The sequence below is a fragment of the Schistocerca cancellata genome, chromosome 2 (genome assembly GCF_023864275.1).
Source record: "Schistocerca cancellata isolate TAMUIC-IGC-003103 chromosome 2, iqSchCanc2.1, whole genome shotgun sequence".
Taxonomy (NCBI): Eukaryota; Metazoa; Arthropoda; class Insecta; order Orthoptera; family Acrididae; genus Schistocerca; species Schistocerca cancellata.
Window position 1 is genome coordinate 695,841,146 of NC_064627.1, and position 17,797 is coordinate 695,858,942.

Sequence of the window (17,797 nt, forward strand, 5' to 3'; positions counted from 1 at the left end):
CTGAACAGTGCTTGCAGTTGAATTACCAATGATAGTCTATTTCGAGAATGAAATGTGATTTGAAATGTCCTGGCAGATGGAAAGAGTAGTGAGTCGTGCTTGGGTAGCTCAGTCGGTAGAGCACCTGCCCGCCAAAGGCAGAGGCCCCGAGCCCGAATCCCGGCCCGGCACACAGCCCGAGCTGCGAGTACGGTTCGTGAGTTGTGTTTGACAATCTATTTCATCGCAAATGTTGGACTAGTTGTATCATTGCGTATGAATGCACCTACGCTCCGACACAGAACTGCAGCAACGAAGAAGTTGTATGAGCAAAGATTGTGTTCATTTTGACTGTAAACATATCTCAATTCTTACCTTTTACGCGAGCAACAATCATATCATTTACCACTTGTTAAGAAACCAATACAATCGTGACAACCAGTCACAGCAAATAATATCGTATGCAATTTAATATTTCATACAAAGAGGCCAAAGTATAAAACAATTCCGTGTCTTCATCTCAGGTAACGATTTTCTTACTGCGTTAGTATGGCCAGTTTATACTTAGAAGCTCGAATATACACATCTCCCATAGAATGTTAATTCCATAACATTTGCTACATAATTAAAAAAAAGAAATAATTCTGCGTAAGACGAAAGGTTGTACTTCATCCACTACGCGTTTCGACAGTTAAACAATCATCATAAGGCAGGAGAAATCTATGTGGAAGACGCAAAATTGTAAGTTTCTTCTTTTTTTTCATTTTAATCAACAGCTTCAGACTTCACTATATATTCTATAATGGTTGACATTATCCATTACGTGTCACTCTTTCTTTCGCGATGCAGAATGGAGACGATCCTATCATACTACAGATCCTCATAAATTTCGCACATCCTTGTTATTTATACAAGCTCAGAAACACACTTCCTGACGAGTGAGTGAAGCACGTAGAAGCGCAGGAGGGAACTATATGGAACTTCACGGGTTGAGCGGGTTTGTGATATTAATTCAGTGATTAGAAAATCGAGTCAAATGTACAGAGTATGTGGCAGTACGACCTCCCACCCTCTCTGGTCTGGAGGCGTGCACTATTTCGGTTGAGAAGGGTGTGTTAATGCTGTTGTATCCTCTCCCGAGGCGAGGTGAGCCACAACTTTTGTGACTGGTCCTTGGTACCCTAGACACTGGCACTGAGACGAAGTTGACATCCGAAATGGCTCCACACATGTTCTATCAGGGAGCGTTTTGGTGGTCGTGCTACGCACGGGAGTACCTCAAAACCACGCAGACAGTCCTTGGAGGCACGTGCATGTACGGACGATTAATTTCGTGTTCAAAAATAGCGTCACGATCATGTCGCCTAAGAGTACCAGTACCATGGCGCCAGCAGAAGCACGTTCGCCGCCATACTCGCCGCCGATGAAGATCTGGCTTAATGTAGAACCGCGATTCGTCGCTGAACACAATGCTACGCCATTCCTCAGCAGTTATGTGCCTCCTGGTACTAATACCAATCCAAACGCAGCCGTTTGTGTTGTGGGGTTAACTCCAGCCTACGCGTGGGACGGTAATTCACTTGTCCAGCTGTGGCTAGTCTTGAACGAATGGTGCGGGATGACAGATGTGGTGGGGCTACGATTGTCTTGCTGCACAATACGGCGATCTTCCCTTGTGGTGGTCAGAAGTGGCCTAAAGTAACTTTGATGACGAGTATTCCAGCTCTCAAGTTCCCATGCAGTCCAACATCGGGGCCACTGTTGTTGTGTCGGCTACTGTGGGAATCAGCATCGAGCCACACAAGGAAGCAGAGAAGTTGTGATGGCCGGTAGTAGGAATCCAAAATGATCTGTACATATCACATGTTTGTACATATCACATGTCTGGACATATCACATGCTGATTAAAATAACACATTTCTAAAAAGAAGAGAACCATAACTTGACTTGCTACTCTGCCTCCTATATGCAAGTGCTTTTCACTATTACTACTCGCAGAACACAGGCTGCGTATAGTTTCTCTGTTACTGAGTTCTGATGCTCTAGAATTCTCGGCCGACTAGCACCTGCTGGCTGGTTAAATCAGGGTTGACAGGGGGCGCTGAACCCTGTCTCTGTTTGCCTGGGGGTGTGGCGCTGCCCGCTTTCTCCATTGGCGAGCGGGTCAGCACCTTCTTGATGCCGTTTCGCGGCACTGTCCTGGTCGGTGTGTAGCCGCTGCCTTCGGTCTGCATAACTGCCACATCCGAACGCCCCTTTAATCTGGATACTGCACAATTCACTCTGGTGGCCATTATACCTTCACTTTTTTTGTCTGACAGTATAATCTTGTCTAAACACCAGAATACCACCGTCTGACGATAGGGTTTCGCTGACTTGAAATCCTCATTTTATTCATGCAGCAGTCGCATTATTCAGCGTCGACCAGCATAAAAAATATGAAACGCTGTCAGTTGTTGAGTCTGTAAAATATCCATCACAGAAAAATCATATTCTAATTTTTATGATGAAGTGATTACAAGGTTGACAGATTGTAAAATTTCTAGCTCTGGGAGCCAAAATATTTACTTCCAAGCCTCATGTCATAACTAAAATAGGTTACCTGACGTGTGATGCAAAATGGGAGTGGAGTCCACGCATATTTTCATTTATTTATGTTAGTTTATAAATAATAGAGGTTTTACTATCGGTCGTAGAGGCGATACTCTCAATATAAAACTGTCATAAAATACACTGTAGGGCAAAAAATTTAAAATACGAAGCATCACGAAGAAATTATCCGAATGGGGCGGAAATCAGTACATCTGAAGTACTGGACGATTTATTCAAGAGAAAGGACTTCACAAATTGAGCAAGTCAACAACACGTTGGTTCACATCTGACACTTAGGCCTGTTCAAGAAGTTCCTTAGGTTAGCATTGATTAACAGAGTCAGTCCGCCTGAGGAATGCCGTGCCAAATTCTGTGCAACTGACGCGTTAGACAGTCAAAATCCCCAGCTAGTTGGAGGCCACTGCCCATAATGCTTCATACATTCTCAGTTGTGGAGCAGTCCGGCGACCTTACTGGCCAAGGTGTCGTTTGGCACTCACGAAGACAATCGGCAGGAACTCTCACCGTGTGCGGGCGGGCATTATCTTGCTGAAATGTAAATCCAGGATGGCTTGCCTTGTAGGGCAGCAAAACGACGCATATAATATCGTTGACGTGAAGTTGTGCTGTTAGAGCGATATGGATGAAACCACGGGGGTCCTACTACGAAAAGAAATAACACCTCAGAACAACACTTCTGGTTGTCGGACCGTATGGCTGGCGACAGTCATTTTGGTACCCCACCGCTGTCTTGGGCGTTTCCAGACACGCTTTCGCTGGTCTTCCGAGCTCTATCCGAAGCGGGGATCATGAGAGAAGACACTTCTACTCCAGTCAATGAGATTCCAGGTCGAGGACGTGTCTGGATATGACACTCACAGCTGTGGAATACCAACCCGAGTAGCGCCTGCCGTACGGGCGGACAGACACAATTGATAGTGCCATTTCCTTTTATAGCAGGACCTCTTTGGTAGTCATCCGCGGCATCCTCACAGTACAGCGGTACGTCAACGATATTCTACGCCTTGTGCTGTTGGCCTTCGTAGTCAAGCCACCCTGTGCTTACATTTCAGCAAGATAGTGCCCACCCGCACACGGCGAGAGTTCCTCACTTATTGAGAACGTTTGGAGCCCTACGGGCAGGGCCCTCCAGCCAGCTCGGGATCTGGACGGTATAACGCGCCAGCTGAACAGAATGTGGCACGATATCCCTCAGAAGGACATGCAACAACTCTGTCAGCCCGAATAACTGCTTACAGAAGGGCGAGAGGTGGACCAACGCGTTAGTGACTCGCGTAGTTTGTCAAGCTCTTTCACTCGAATAAATTGTGAAGTTTTTCTGAAATTGTAATTAATTTGTTTGTCTGTACATTTACATTACATGTGCCAGTTTCCATTCCATTCGGATAATTCCTTCTTGATGCCTCTTTTTTTTGTGTCTTCTTTTTTGGCTTGGAACGTATATTAAGTTACTTTTCATAACCATTTTTGTGTAACTATTCTAGTACTAAGTAAGCCGTGCGTGGCTCGTGTTCCCACCATCATGTATTTTACACCCTGTTTTTAACGTACTTCCACCTCAGTACGTTAATTTAAAGTACTACTGTCACTGAGTTGCTGCTTAGGCTGACCGTGACCGGTGCTAGCAGCGCGTATCGATATATCCTCTCTCGTAGTATCTTTGCTCGACTGCTATTACTTCCCGGTCGTTGTCTGCCGTAAGGAAGTTTGGGGTCGGGGGTCCGGGTCTACCAATCAGTTGGAACACGTCTGGAGTGCAGTCCGGACATGCCAGTCTGGGAGTTGCAATGCGGCCCTAGTGCAGTCGGATTGGAGCAGCAGTGAGGTCTGCATCGACATGGCTCGCCCGACCATTGCCGCCACACATCACTTGAGCCGGGCCACGGTCTTGGTGGATCGTCGGTCGGTCGTCCTACTGGACGACGCGTTTTGGCTCGCCGATGGTTCATGAGTCGTGTGTGTGTGTGTGTGTGTGTGTGTGTGTGTGTGTGTGTGTGTGTGTTGTGTGTGTGTGTGTGTGTCTGTGTATATGCATCGACTCCCGATTTGCTCTCGTACGTGCTTAGTTACTGTTAGGTATCGTTTAGGTCTCCGTGCAAATGCTTGTCAGGTTGTGTGTGTGGTTGGCGTTATTTCCACTGACGACTTTTAGATGTTGTCGGCTTTCTGAGGGGAGTCGGATGGGTCCGCTGGCGGTCCCTGCGCAGTGTCGGAGCGTGTGTGGAGCTGTCCGAGCGCTACGAGCTTCGTGGTTCACCGACCCAGGACGTCGAAGTTGAGTAGTGGTTTCAAGTACCCAAGCCACGTCCATTCGTGTTGTGTGGTTCGTTTCGGTGGTTCGCCGTCGGGGAGGTTTTCCTGTGAGCAACACCGAATGTTTCTATTGTTGAAATTTAGCCCCCATGCGGTGCAATTAACTATATTCGTTGGCTACAATTCAAGTGCACCAACGGAATTTTCTGCCTTGTGGCCGTTAGTGTGTTGGTTACCTGCCCTCGTCACTGAAGTAAATTCAGGCGGTGTTCCTTTTGGGTGAATTTAACTATATTACCGTATTTCAAATTCAAGTATACCAGCGGAATTTTCTGCCTTGCGGCCGTTAGTGTTCCGGTTACCTGCCCTTGCCACTAACGTAATTTCAGGCAGCGTCGTGTCCTCACCTGTTGTCGCTGTCCAACATGGTGTACAGTTTTGACAGCTAATACATATTTCATTGTGGATAATCACGTTCGTAGCCTTTTGTGTTTGAGTTCTCATGTACCGATTGGTGGCAAGCAAGTCGTTTTGTCGGTCGGTCTCCTGGTTGGGTTCCGACGGATCACCTAAGTGAACGAGGGCAGACCCCCCTCCCTGGAGGCTTCTGAGTGCCATTTTCTTTGTTGTCCTTCTCACCGGTGTTTAATTGTCTCTTTATAATCTATCGTAGCCAATGCCTTGTTCTAAAAACAGAAAAAAAAATTCATTGCACCCTTCTGCCTTTGAAAGGTTATGGTAATTTATCTTTAAAATCTTGAAAAACTTACTGTGGGCAGTCAGCCGTTTCTATTGCATCTTTTTTATGTTTGTCTATTCACTCTTGCCCTGAAGCTCTCAGCCTCACTGTGTATAAATATACGTTAGTTATTTTATTTGCAATTTTAACTGTATGTTTTTACCACTTGAGATTCTTCTTGTTGCTTTAAGATTTCCTATTTGCAGGCCTTCAGCCATGAAATAATTGCCTTTTCAAACTCGCAGTTCTAAAGGTTCGGCTATGTGCCTCTTTGGCTGTAAATGTGTTATTAGATTATAATAAATTACAATTTTAAGGTGAAACTGACCGCAACCTCATTTGGCCCTTTCCACAATCCTAGTCACCTGCTCTGCCCAGTGGGTTAAGCGGGCGTCTCATTAAGAAATAAGAAATACAGACGAAACACTTTGTGTGCTTTCGGTCCATGCCATCAGCACGCACCAGGCGAAGTGTTTCGGGCTGACGAGTCGAGTTTGGAGGGTGGAGAGTGAAAGTCTGAGTTGAGCGGCTGGACGGTACGGTTCCTGGTAGGACGCCACACGATAAACATCTTAGTTGTGCGCCTTACATAGAATTATCCCTACGATTCGCGACTAGGTAAGCAATACAGAGAGGACCAGTGTAAATAGGTCCGATACGAGATTGCAGTGTATGCAAAGTGTTTTGTAAACATGGATTCTGATTGTTACGTACCTGAACTGTGTTACGAGTGTCATTATATGAAGTTTGTTACATGATTCTTATGTAGGTAATGGCTTTGCCTGCTACATGATTCGTCAATTACGAGGCAATGGCATCCCTTATGAAAGTCAGCTCTACATTTAGTAGCTTATAGAATCTTAGTCACTAACTGGAAAGTTTCCTACAGTGTCACATCAAGAAACACGAATATACTACCTGGGTGCTACTTCTGTGCATGGACAAGGACGTCTTTAGAAGACACCAGGTGGGTGGACGGTTTCCGAATCTCTGTGTTCTGTCCCGGTGCAGCAGAGTATAACTATGCCTCTCACACGTTCTGCACCCACATTAAAAATGTGGACAGGCACGTGCAATTTGTGGTAAGGAGGGATGCTATTTGCGCTGAACACACAACTCACGTCACATACAATTGCAAAAGTTATTTTTCCATCTGCGTTTCCTGTCGTATTTTATCAGCATAAGATGATACATGGACTGCACTTCAATTTATTGCAGACCGACGTAGCTTTGCAATCACGTGATTTTGTTCACTCTTTTCAATTTCTTGTTGGGTTCTTTCACCCGTTGCCATGTTGAGGAGAGGCGGCAACGTTAAAGTACACAAAATGTATACTGGTATTTTTTAATCGTCCCAAGAGACGCCGCACCTACGTGCCTCGAGTCTGCGAACAGCGCGCGACGTAACACAGATGGTAGCATTTCCCGTGAAGGGCAGCCATAGGTCGAAGAAACGGCGCGCTCCCAGCCTTTGCTCAAAGCCGCCGCTGCCAGCACCATCGCTTTCCTGCCTCAACGTGATTAACCGCCTTCCCAATGATTAACTTCTCTCCTTGATTAACTTGGAAAGCAATATACCAGTTTACCTGATCGCTGATCATAATTAGCCTTCGCTAATAAGGCTACGCAGAGAGACGAGAAGGGTAATGTACTAGAATCATTCCTGTTTTGAGTAATCTGTAATGCAACGTTCCGACAGGACGTGCCGCCTTCCCATTCCGCCGCGAGGGCTTCCGCGTAGTCGGAGCACAGTCCAGGAGCGATCGAACAGGCAAATATATCAGCACATCAGGGTCACGTGATGATAGTGCTGCGGTGCAGTGCGCTGCTGATATTCTCAGAATTCTATAATCTCACCAGGCGATGACTTGCAAACCATTCCGGCAATAGATGTACAACCTTCTCAAGTTATCCACTTCTGCTTATCTGCGCCCGAGCAATTACCTGCATGCAACTCTCATAATAATTTTTATTTTTTAAGATTAAAACGTACTTCGGACAATTAGTTCGCTGTGGGCCCTGAAAGACTTTCTCGGAGGAGACAACGATCGAGGTGGAATAAATCACCCTCCCCCACTCTCTCGCTGCATAGTTAAATATGTAAGTACAATGGCCGTAAATCAGCAACTTCATTTTTAAGAAGGGAATTTTGGGTGTCTCCTTTGTCGCAAAGGATGTTTTCATCTTCTCAACACATAGTTTCGTCTCTGGGTACAGGTAGGAGAAATCGTATCTGTATTGAACAGCATCCATTATTGAGGCTCGACAGTTAGCTCTTTCTTTACAATAGCATTCCATCACAGTATATCAAGACTATTTCTGTACCCCTGAGTAGATCATAATTCTTATCTTCGCCCACTAAATATTTTTCCTAGTTTATATTAGTGAACCCTTGACTGATGAAATAACAATTTTCCCATCTTACCCACGTCGATTTTTGGTAGAAAGCTTCATAATTATAAATAAAAAGCACAACGCTGTGAATTTTCTACAGTATTAATTTATTTCGTCAGCCGGTTTTCGGCTTACATACTTGTTATAGGTATCACACTCAAATCCAACGGCTCTAAAATTTAATGGTACGTGATGAAACAAAAACCTACTTCACATCCGCTAAGCATGTATTGAGTGAGGGTCACAGCTACAAGGCTCAATTCCATGTCCTCCACTTAGCAAATGAAGCCTAAAAACTCTCTTGGAAGCCCGGGAAATCAATAAACATCTTGCACACAGTTCCATTTAGCTTAAAATGACCAAATACGCTAATTACGTCTCCTCTTCTAAACTTTCTTCATATGTTTGCAAGTCTTCTCGCACTGTTTGTTCCATGTTACTCCTCCATTTCTTCTTGTTGTTATAGACAGAGTATGTACTCCATTGAATGGAAAGAGTAAACAAGTAATAATACGAGAAATTTTAAAAAAAGTAAAGTATTAGTAGCTACGCCTTCAGACCATTACCAGTCTTAGCATACTTAGTGTTGAACCTCCCACAATTTAAATAGAATTGCATGTCACGAAGTGTGTTTTCCTGTCATTGATTATGAGGCACGCCTGTGAAAGACTTAGCGAATAACGCATGTAACATTTAACAATACACCTAGTGAAGCATTGTATGGTGTGTGGTGGATTGGATTGGATTGTTTTGGGGGAAGAGACCAAACAGCGAGGTCATCGGTCTCATCGGAGTAGGGAAGGACGGGGAAGTAAATCGGCAATGCCCTTTCAAGCGAACCATCCCGGCATTTACCTGGAGTGATTTAGTGAAATCACGGAAAACCCAAATCAGGATGGCCGGACACGGGATTGAACCGTCGTCCTCCCGAATGCGAGTCCAGTGTGCTAACCACTGCGCCACCTCGCTCGGTGTGTGTGGTGGAGAGTGCTAAGTATTCTGATCTACTGTGCTCTACCCGAAATACCTCTTTTTTAAGTTATTCGTTAACATAGCTGGATTCCGAGAAATGGCTATTATGCAAGTTCCCTGGGCGTCACTGCTATATTTTCGTAGAGACTGTAACTCACTGTTACGAAACAGGGTGAGAGTGTCTGACATCTTTCAACAAGTCGACTTCATAAGAACCCCAAGCACAGTGCGGGGGTCCATAACAGAAATACTCCGCTTTCCCAGACCTCTCCAATCAATCTAAGCCCACCACTGTCTGGCGTTACTATCGCCTTCACTTGTTCATCTACGTCAGTTTCTACAGACACTGTGCAAGCCGCCATACCACATACGACATACCACTGCTAGGCATTTCCTTTCCTGTGCCCCTCGCAAATGGAGGGAGGGAAAAACGACTCCCTACATGCCTCCGTTCGAATCCTGATTTCCTTTATCTTGTTTTCGCGGTCCTAGCGTGAGATGTACCTTGACGGTAGCAGAATTGTTCTGCTGCCAGCCGAAAAATGGCGGTTCTCTAAATGCTCTCAATAGCTTTTCGCGAAAGAACATCGTCTTGCCTCCAGAGTGTCAATCCAACCCACCGGTAAAAAAAAGTAGTAGCACGCAGCTGAATTGCTTCCACTTCTTCATTTAAGCCGAGCTGGTGGGTATGGAAAACACTCGGGCAATACTCGAGTATGGGTCGATCTGGCTTGATATATTCGGCCTCCCTTATAGACAAGCCACACTTGGAGCATACTGCTATTCCACATACCAAGTAGAAATTGTATCTATCAGGTCGATCTGGCTTGATATATTCGGCCTCCCTTATAGACAAGCCACACTTGGAGCATACTGCTATTCTACATACCAAGTAGAAATTGTGTGTATCATCCTCCATCGCTCTACGGTAACTCGACGACGAGGCTTTCTCATAGACTACAGCGTCATCAGCAAAAATTTGTAGACTGATTCTCAATCCATTCTCAGATCGTTCATATACAGAGAACAGCAGCAGTGCTATCGCTCTTCCCTGCGGCACTCCTGGCAGTAGCCTTGTCTCCGATGAACACTCGCCGTCCAGGACAATGTACTGGCTTCTATTACTTAAAAGGTCTTTGAGTCACTCACATAATTTTGGAAATTTGTGGTAAGTTCCTATGGGACCAAACTGCTGAGGTCATCGGTCCCTAGGCTTTCACACCTACTCGTAAACTAACTTACGCTAAGGACAACACGCACACCCATGCCCGAGGGAGGACCCTGACCTCCGACGGGAGAAGCCGCGAGAACCGTGCAAGGCGCCCTGGACCGCGCGTCTGTCCCGAGCAGCGTCACTCACACATCTGGGAATCTATTACCTATGCTCGGGCCTTTGTGAACGCTCTACTGCATGAATTTTTACCGAAACCAATTTCAGTGAAATTTTGTAGTGGGGTCTGACACACAAAATAAATATAACAGGATCAACGCAGAAATTTTGATTTATTCAATATACTAATTTTTAATAGTCCAAGTGCAGAGACATGGAAATATAATCTGCCCTATCATTGAGCAGCATTTTACGTACCTTAAACTTTTAACTAGATGTGATCAACTGGCAGAAATAATTCATTCTTTCTTTCAGCTCCTTCCTTCGAATGGTCAACCTTCAGCAAAGATAATCGATTTTGAGCTGTTTCTGCCAACATAATGACGCTAAACATAGTCGAGATCGATGCAGCCATACTGTGTGTGCTGCCAGACAACAACATCATACACACACCAGTTGTTTCCTTAACATTTATAAGTAAATTTACAGTTTTTTACTAAATGACAACACCATGCACAAGAGGGTTAACAGTGTGCAGAAGAATTTCTTAGTTTTTTTTTTCATCTTCTTCTTTCACGCCCTTATCCAGTGTCTTCATGCGGTCGGTACGCTAATCTGAATATGGCAGTGCAAGTGGTACAAGGTGGCCAGATTTCCTTCCCGTTGCCACCCCCTTCCACCCGCTCCCACCACCCCTCGCGCCAGCGCCGGAATTTGTGTACCCCATCTGTCTGCGTCTGGTGTTAACCCGTGTGAAAGTGCGAGAACGTTTTTCGAAATGTTTGCTGATCCTGGAAGTGAGCCGAGAAGAGGGTATCAGCTCAGTGTTCACCTAATGTGACGTGGGAAACCGCCTAAAATCCACATCGAGACTGGCCAGCACACCGACCCGGGCTGTTTCGATCCACAGCCGCCGCGCCTAACCAAATTCGGGAAGAAGCGTCTTAGCACGCCCGGCTATCCGGCAGGGTCATCCACTTTACAGTGTTGCCACTAGGAATTTAAATAATGCGAGTAATTTCAGACATCTAATATTCACATGTCAGGGGATTCGCCTTTGAGGATATGAAAAACAGGAGATAAGTCACCAAAAATACAGTACTCCAGCTACGGTACTATCCTATAGACAATACCGTCATTAAACGATTTAGGAGTGTTTTCTGGCGCTATGTGATTTTAAACTCAAGTTTGCTGCGAATATTAGTGGATGCCTGAGATACACTCGATGTTACTTGCTTTTTTATAAATAGTACCAATTTTTTGTCTCTAAATTTTAATTTTTATTTTAGAATTGACCGAAATGCTCACCACCTTCATGTCTATCAAAGTTCGTAGATTTGTGATAGGAGAACTCTGTCGTTGCAACACGCTTGACAATTCCCTTGTCTCCGATAGACAATTGCCGTACATGGCATTTTACTGGGTTCTATTACTTAAAAAGTCTTCCAGTCACTCTCATATCTTGGAACCGATTCCTTATGCTTTTTATCACAGGAAAGAAATAGCTGTGTTACAGAGGTGAAAGTAAACCTGTAATCCCAGCACGGTTCAGCAGAGTTACCTTTCTCTCCAATAGCAAGCGGGATAATGTGATTTGTATACAGCCTGTCAACATTCCTCAACAACATCTCAAACAAGCAGACCAAACGGCAATTTTTCTAATTTTTTTGAATTTATGGTACGTGATGTTCAGAACTCAGGTACCTGGTACTATTAATGGCCCTGGTAAAATTTCAAACAAAGGTGTTGTTCTACGAGCATTTACGTGAAGAGTACAATCCAGGGTGATCCACAAAGGGATTTACACTGTTTAATAACTCGAACAAAAATAACAAAAACTATGAATTTTTTACGTCACAGATGGTCAGTGCGTTACTGATGATGTTTCACTATTGAGAAATTCAAAATGTCCTTTATCGGCAGCAGTAAAGTGTCTGCAACTCTTTGGAACAGATCGACGTATACCTGTTGTGGTTTCCACTCGAATGGATTCGCAGGCAGTCAGTCAGGTCTCTCATGTCATGCAGCGTATGTGGCTTTGTAGCGTCGATGGTGTCCTTCAGGGCTCCTCACAGAAAGGAGTCTAACGGCGCTGGATCGCAAGATCTGGGTGGTATCTCAACACTTCCTCGTCGGCCTATCCACCTCTGAACAAATGTTTCATCCAGGAATTGCCGCACGTCGCGATGGTAATGTGACGGTGCACCGTCTTGTTGGGAAAAAAACAATCTTCATCTCGGTACAGTTGGTGAACAGCTGGTACGATTCGTTCTTTGAACATGGTACGGTACTTTACACCGGTCGCTGTTCCTTCAAAAAAGAATGGCCCTAAAAGTCCTCTGACTGACATACCACACTAAACTGATAACCCAGGAAGATTAACAGTTCGTTCTTCCGTAACATAGGGATTCACGTGCAGCTTGCCGTATGGACTTTTTTGGGGATCTGATAAAAGCTTGTACCACTGCGTCCAGTCCTCTTTCACATGCTGCTGATATCTTCCTGCCACATCTTCCTTTTTCAGATCACGCACAGTACCTTCCCATTCAAATCAGTCACGAAATTTCTTTGTTCTTACACGTGATGGTGGCGCAGTGCCCGACATCATCTCTTCATTCTCTCATATTTCCAAATTTTCAGTGACACTTGAAAATCCATTTTCTTTGCTCCAAGGTAGGTTCCAACCACCTTGTTACTGATGTGTAGTTACTGGCAACAAGAATAAACAAAAGAAAAACAAATGAACTGCTACAGACATTAGTCACGAGAGCACTACATAATGACAACTGGATCAGGTTATCCAGAACACCTCCTCAGTTATTAAAATTCAAACAATGTTTGTGAGGCACCCTGTATATAAAGACGGAAGAAAAATCGGTACCAATCGAGACTAGTAATCGCCACAGCGCTGGTTAGTCTCCTTTCCATCATTAATTTTATTGTTCAGTTCGAATACCTAAGCCATTTAAGTATAAAATACCTCAAATACATGCTAATTAACAAATAAATAACCGCCAGTTTTAATGAAAATGTACATCTTATTTCTGATTACATATAACATACAAAATTTCGGGTTTCATTGCGAAGTCGCAAGTCCTGTCTTAAAAGAATTATTATAGGACAGGCGCTCTGCGGTTCCTAATCTCTTAGACCCTAAACGATATAAGAGCAGGCGTCTTACACTCTCTGCAGATGATGTTGTCATTTACCTTTTACTAAAGTCATCTGAAACTTATTGCAAGATGACAGACGCGATTATGCATGGCGCACAAATTGTCAATTGTCTCTGAATAATGGAAAGGTTAAGGTCATTTACACGAAAACTAAAAGAAATACGTTAAATTTCGTTTACAAGATAAATCACGCAAATCTAAAGGCTACCATTTCAACTAAATTCAGTTACGAACAACTTAAATTGGAATGATCTCATAGATAATGTTATGGGGAAAGCAAACCAAATACTGCGATGTATCGGCAGAACAGATGCAACATGTTTACTAAAGGGACTGCCTACATTGCGTTTGTCCTCCTGTGCTAGGGAACTGCTGTCAGTTATGGTATCATTACCAGGTATGATTGCCGGAGGCCATCGAAAAACTCCAAACAAGGGTAGCTCATTTTCTATTAACGCGAAATAGGGGAGAGAGTGTCATGGATATGATAAGCGAGTTTCGGTGGCTAAAATGAAAACAAAGAGGTTCTTCGTTGCTGCAAGGTCTTTTCACGAAATTTCAATCACCAAGTTTCTCCTCTGAATGCGAAATGACAATCGTAATAAAATAAATCAGTGCTCGTAAGTGTTTATTTTCCCCACGCACTGTTAGAGAGTGCAACGGCAGAGCAATAGTCTGAAGGTGGTTCGTAGAACCCCTTGCCAGGCACTTAATTGCGAATTGCACAGTAGTCATATAGATGTAAACGTGCAGCTCTTTTATAAAATATTGTTTATAAAGAGTCTTTAAATGCAATAGGAACATTTATTTTTGGGAATTTATATATTTTATTCTTGAAGGAAATGTTCGTTGGTCTGTCTGTTTAAAAATTTTTCACGTCCAGGTTCAAATGGCTCTGAGCACTATGGGACTCAACATCTTAGGTCATAAGTCCCCTACAACTTAGAACTACTTAAACCTAACTAACCTAAGGACATCACACACACCCATGCCCGAGGCAGGATTCGACCCTGCGACCGCAGCAGTCCCGCGGTTCCGGACTGCAGCGCCAGAACCGCTAGACCACCGCGGCCGACCAACGTCCAGGAATCGAACCTGTGCCGCCCATATGACAGATGCGTATTCTACTAAAGAGCCACGTGGACCATCAGAATAAATGGCGGTGTCCTAGAATATTAAAAACTTACAAAAAACTTCAAAGTAGATTTTGTCGAGAATTTTGTAGACTTGTGTCTAACTGCTTTGGGATACTGATATTTGAGTTTAGAACTTTATGTACAATAAATACAAAAATCTCCTTGTTAGAACGTGTGTTCATACTCTTGTAACGGCAAGATGGATGATGGGTCTACTACAAGGACGTAATTCGAACATTCAGCCGCTATACGAGACACAAAACATTTACGATCTGCATCGTAGTTGTCGCCTATCTCGAAATGTCTCGATGAATTTGGCCTTTAGGCGTCCATTACGAACAACAGCACTAATCCCCCATCCAGAAGCAAAGTGCGTGAAGGAGGTAGACAAGGGAACATCTGCAATGCATCCTGGATCAATGGCGTTGGCTTCTCTTCACCGACGACAGCGGGATTTATCTGGGGGCGGCCAGATACGAATGGACATCTCAGGCATGTGGCCGCACAGTTTCAGCAGAAAGTGAGTCAGTTAGGATCTGGCTCTGTACCATGGATCTATGTCAGGTCCTCCCGTCGATATCTTGAGTATTGCAGTAACGGAACAGGATCTTCCAACTTACTGTCCAGACCTACAGTCAACGTTCCGGCGATGGGTTTGTCTTTTAGCAAGATGATCCACTAACGTACGTCACGCCTCTCGTGAATAACATCCTCGAGATATTAGCAATCAAGAAATGGCACGTGCTACGATAACCCCATTGAACACTACCGAGCGTGCTTGAGACTAGATGAAACTGACATCGCATCTTTGCAATAGCCCTCTCACATACTATTGACCCTAGGAAGCCCGCCAAGGCAGGGCGGAGTGGCTTTGAGCAGCAACGTCCCGAGGACCTTGTGAACAGCGTTCAAGGAAGAAATCAGGCGCTTTACAATGCACGGGGTGGAGTAAGACGCTACCGAATGTTAGCCAATAGGAGATTTTAATTTTAAAAATGTGCATTCTGAATAGACTGCACGCAATTTGGTTATTGCTACGATGGCGTGGTGAAAAGTAACGCTCCCGAATTTTTGTTTGACAACTCTTAAAGCTTTTTAAATAAAACAAACGTTATGAACAGTCTCCAGCTTTATGTTACATGTTACGTATTTGGAGTTCTCTGCCGCTAGAGGGCAGTTTCGAATTCGAAGAATCCGTACACACGGAACACTACAGTTTCCAGTATGACAATGCCGAAGCACGCACGAGCACTTCAGTATGACAATGCCGAAGCACGCACGAGCACTTCGCATTCTGCGACAGTCCGACGCCTTGGATTCACTGTCATCGATCATCTTCCATACAATCCCGACTTGGCCCCATCCGATATTGACCTGCTCCCAAAACATAAAGAGCACCTTCGAGGACTTCACTTTGATAGTGATGAAGCGGTGCAGGCAGAGGTTAGGTCGTGGTTGCGTCAACGAATTCAAACATTCTACAGTGACCGTTAGAAGAAACAGCCACTGTTGGGAGAACTGTGTTCGTCATCAGCGTGAGTGGCTATGATGAGAAGTAAATATGCAGCTATCTAAAATATTATAAAAATGGATATATGTATGAACCTACGAGTGTGTGTATGTTTGTGTGTGTCCCACATCTCCTACACTACAGGACTGATTTGAATCGAGGCTGGTCCACATATCCCCTACTGCCAGGCGACAGTTGCTGTGTGGCAAGAACCATCTACCTATCACATTCAAGAGATATGATGTCATAAACATTGACACGAGTGAAAAATTGCCGCATCATGCACGATGTTTAAATTTATTACTTCTATACTATTAACTCTATTCGCAATGCATTTCTCAGAGAATATCCAAATATGCCGTTAAACGCGCCTACGAAATTGTCATGGTACCACGCACAATTCACAAGGTATGACGTCATAAACACTGGGATGTTTGAAAAACTGCCGCATTATGCATGACGTTCAAGTTAATTACATCTTTGGTACTAACTGTACTCGCAACACATTTTGCAGGCAGTATCCACATATGCCCCTGAATGAACCTACACAAACAGAGCATTGTATTACACATAGTGCAAGATACATAAAACAGTGAAATGCGTGAAAAAAATGCCGCATAATGCACAAAGTTTTAATAAGTTTATTCTTTATTACTACGAAACTGCTACGGTCGAAGCAACGTAAGGAAATCCATGACACCTGGCAGCACTTTTGACAGCTTTCGACTGCGAAATGCAAACGGCTGTATGCGAAAACAGTAGCCGCCTGTAGAGCAATGACGAGGCGTTGCCACAGAGAAGTGCACAAAATCGCTTTAAAGACAAGCGTAGCAGCTGCGTCCAGACACTGTGCAGGGGCACGGTCCAGGATAGTGATGTCATACACTTATACATATGCATATTTCTTGTACGACTGTTTCATGATTTCAAATATGTTTTCAAGAAAATGTGGAAATGCACTGAAGCGCCAAAAGAACTGGTATAGGCATGCGTATTCAAATGCAGAGATATGAAAATAAGCAAAATACGGCGCTGCGGTCGGCATCGCCTACATAAGACGACAAGTATATGGCGCAGTTGTTAGATCGGTTACAGTTCCTACAGTGGCAGGTTATCAAGATTTAAGTGAATTTGAACGTGGTGTTATAGTCGGCGCACGAGCGATGGGACACAGCATCTCCGAGGTAGCGATGAAGTGGGGATTTCCCGTACGACCATTTCACCAGCGCACCGTGAACATCAGGAATCCGGTAAAACATCAAATCTCTGACATCGCTACGGTCGGAAAATAATCCTGCGAGAACTGGACCAACGACGACTGAAGAGAATCGTTCAACGTGACAGAAGTGCAAGCCTTCCGCAAATTACTGCAGATTTCAATGCTGGGCCATCAAGTTTAGCGTGCGAACCATTCAACGAAAGAATTATCGATATGGGCTTTGTGAGCCGAAGGCCCTCTCGTGTACCCTTGATGACTGCACGCACGACACAAAGCTTTACTTCCCACCTGGACCCGTCAACACCGACATTGGACTGTTGATTACTGGAAACATGTTCCCTGGTCAGAGGAATCTCGTTTGAAATTGTATCGAGCGGATGGACGTGTATGGGTATGGAGACAAACTCATGAATCCATGGATCCTACATGTCTGCAGGGGATTGTTGAAGCTGGTAACGCTCTGTAATGGTGTGGGGCGT

General features: G+C 44.4%; 1 protein-coding gene across 1 annotated transcript in view; it reads right to left on the reverse strand.

Moving 5' to 3' along the window:
- LOC126162469 (calpain-9-like) overlaps nucleotides 1-17,797 on the reverse strand; it is a 1,012,451-nt gene that overhangs the window by 233,074 nt on the left and 761,580 nt on the right. The window lies entirely within an intron of this gene.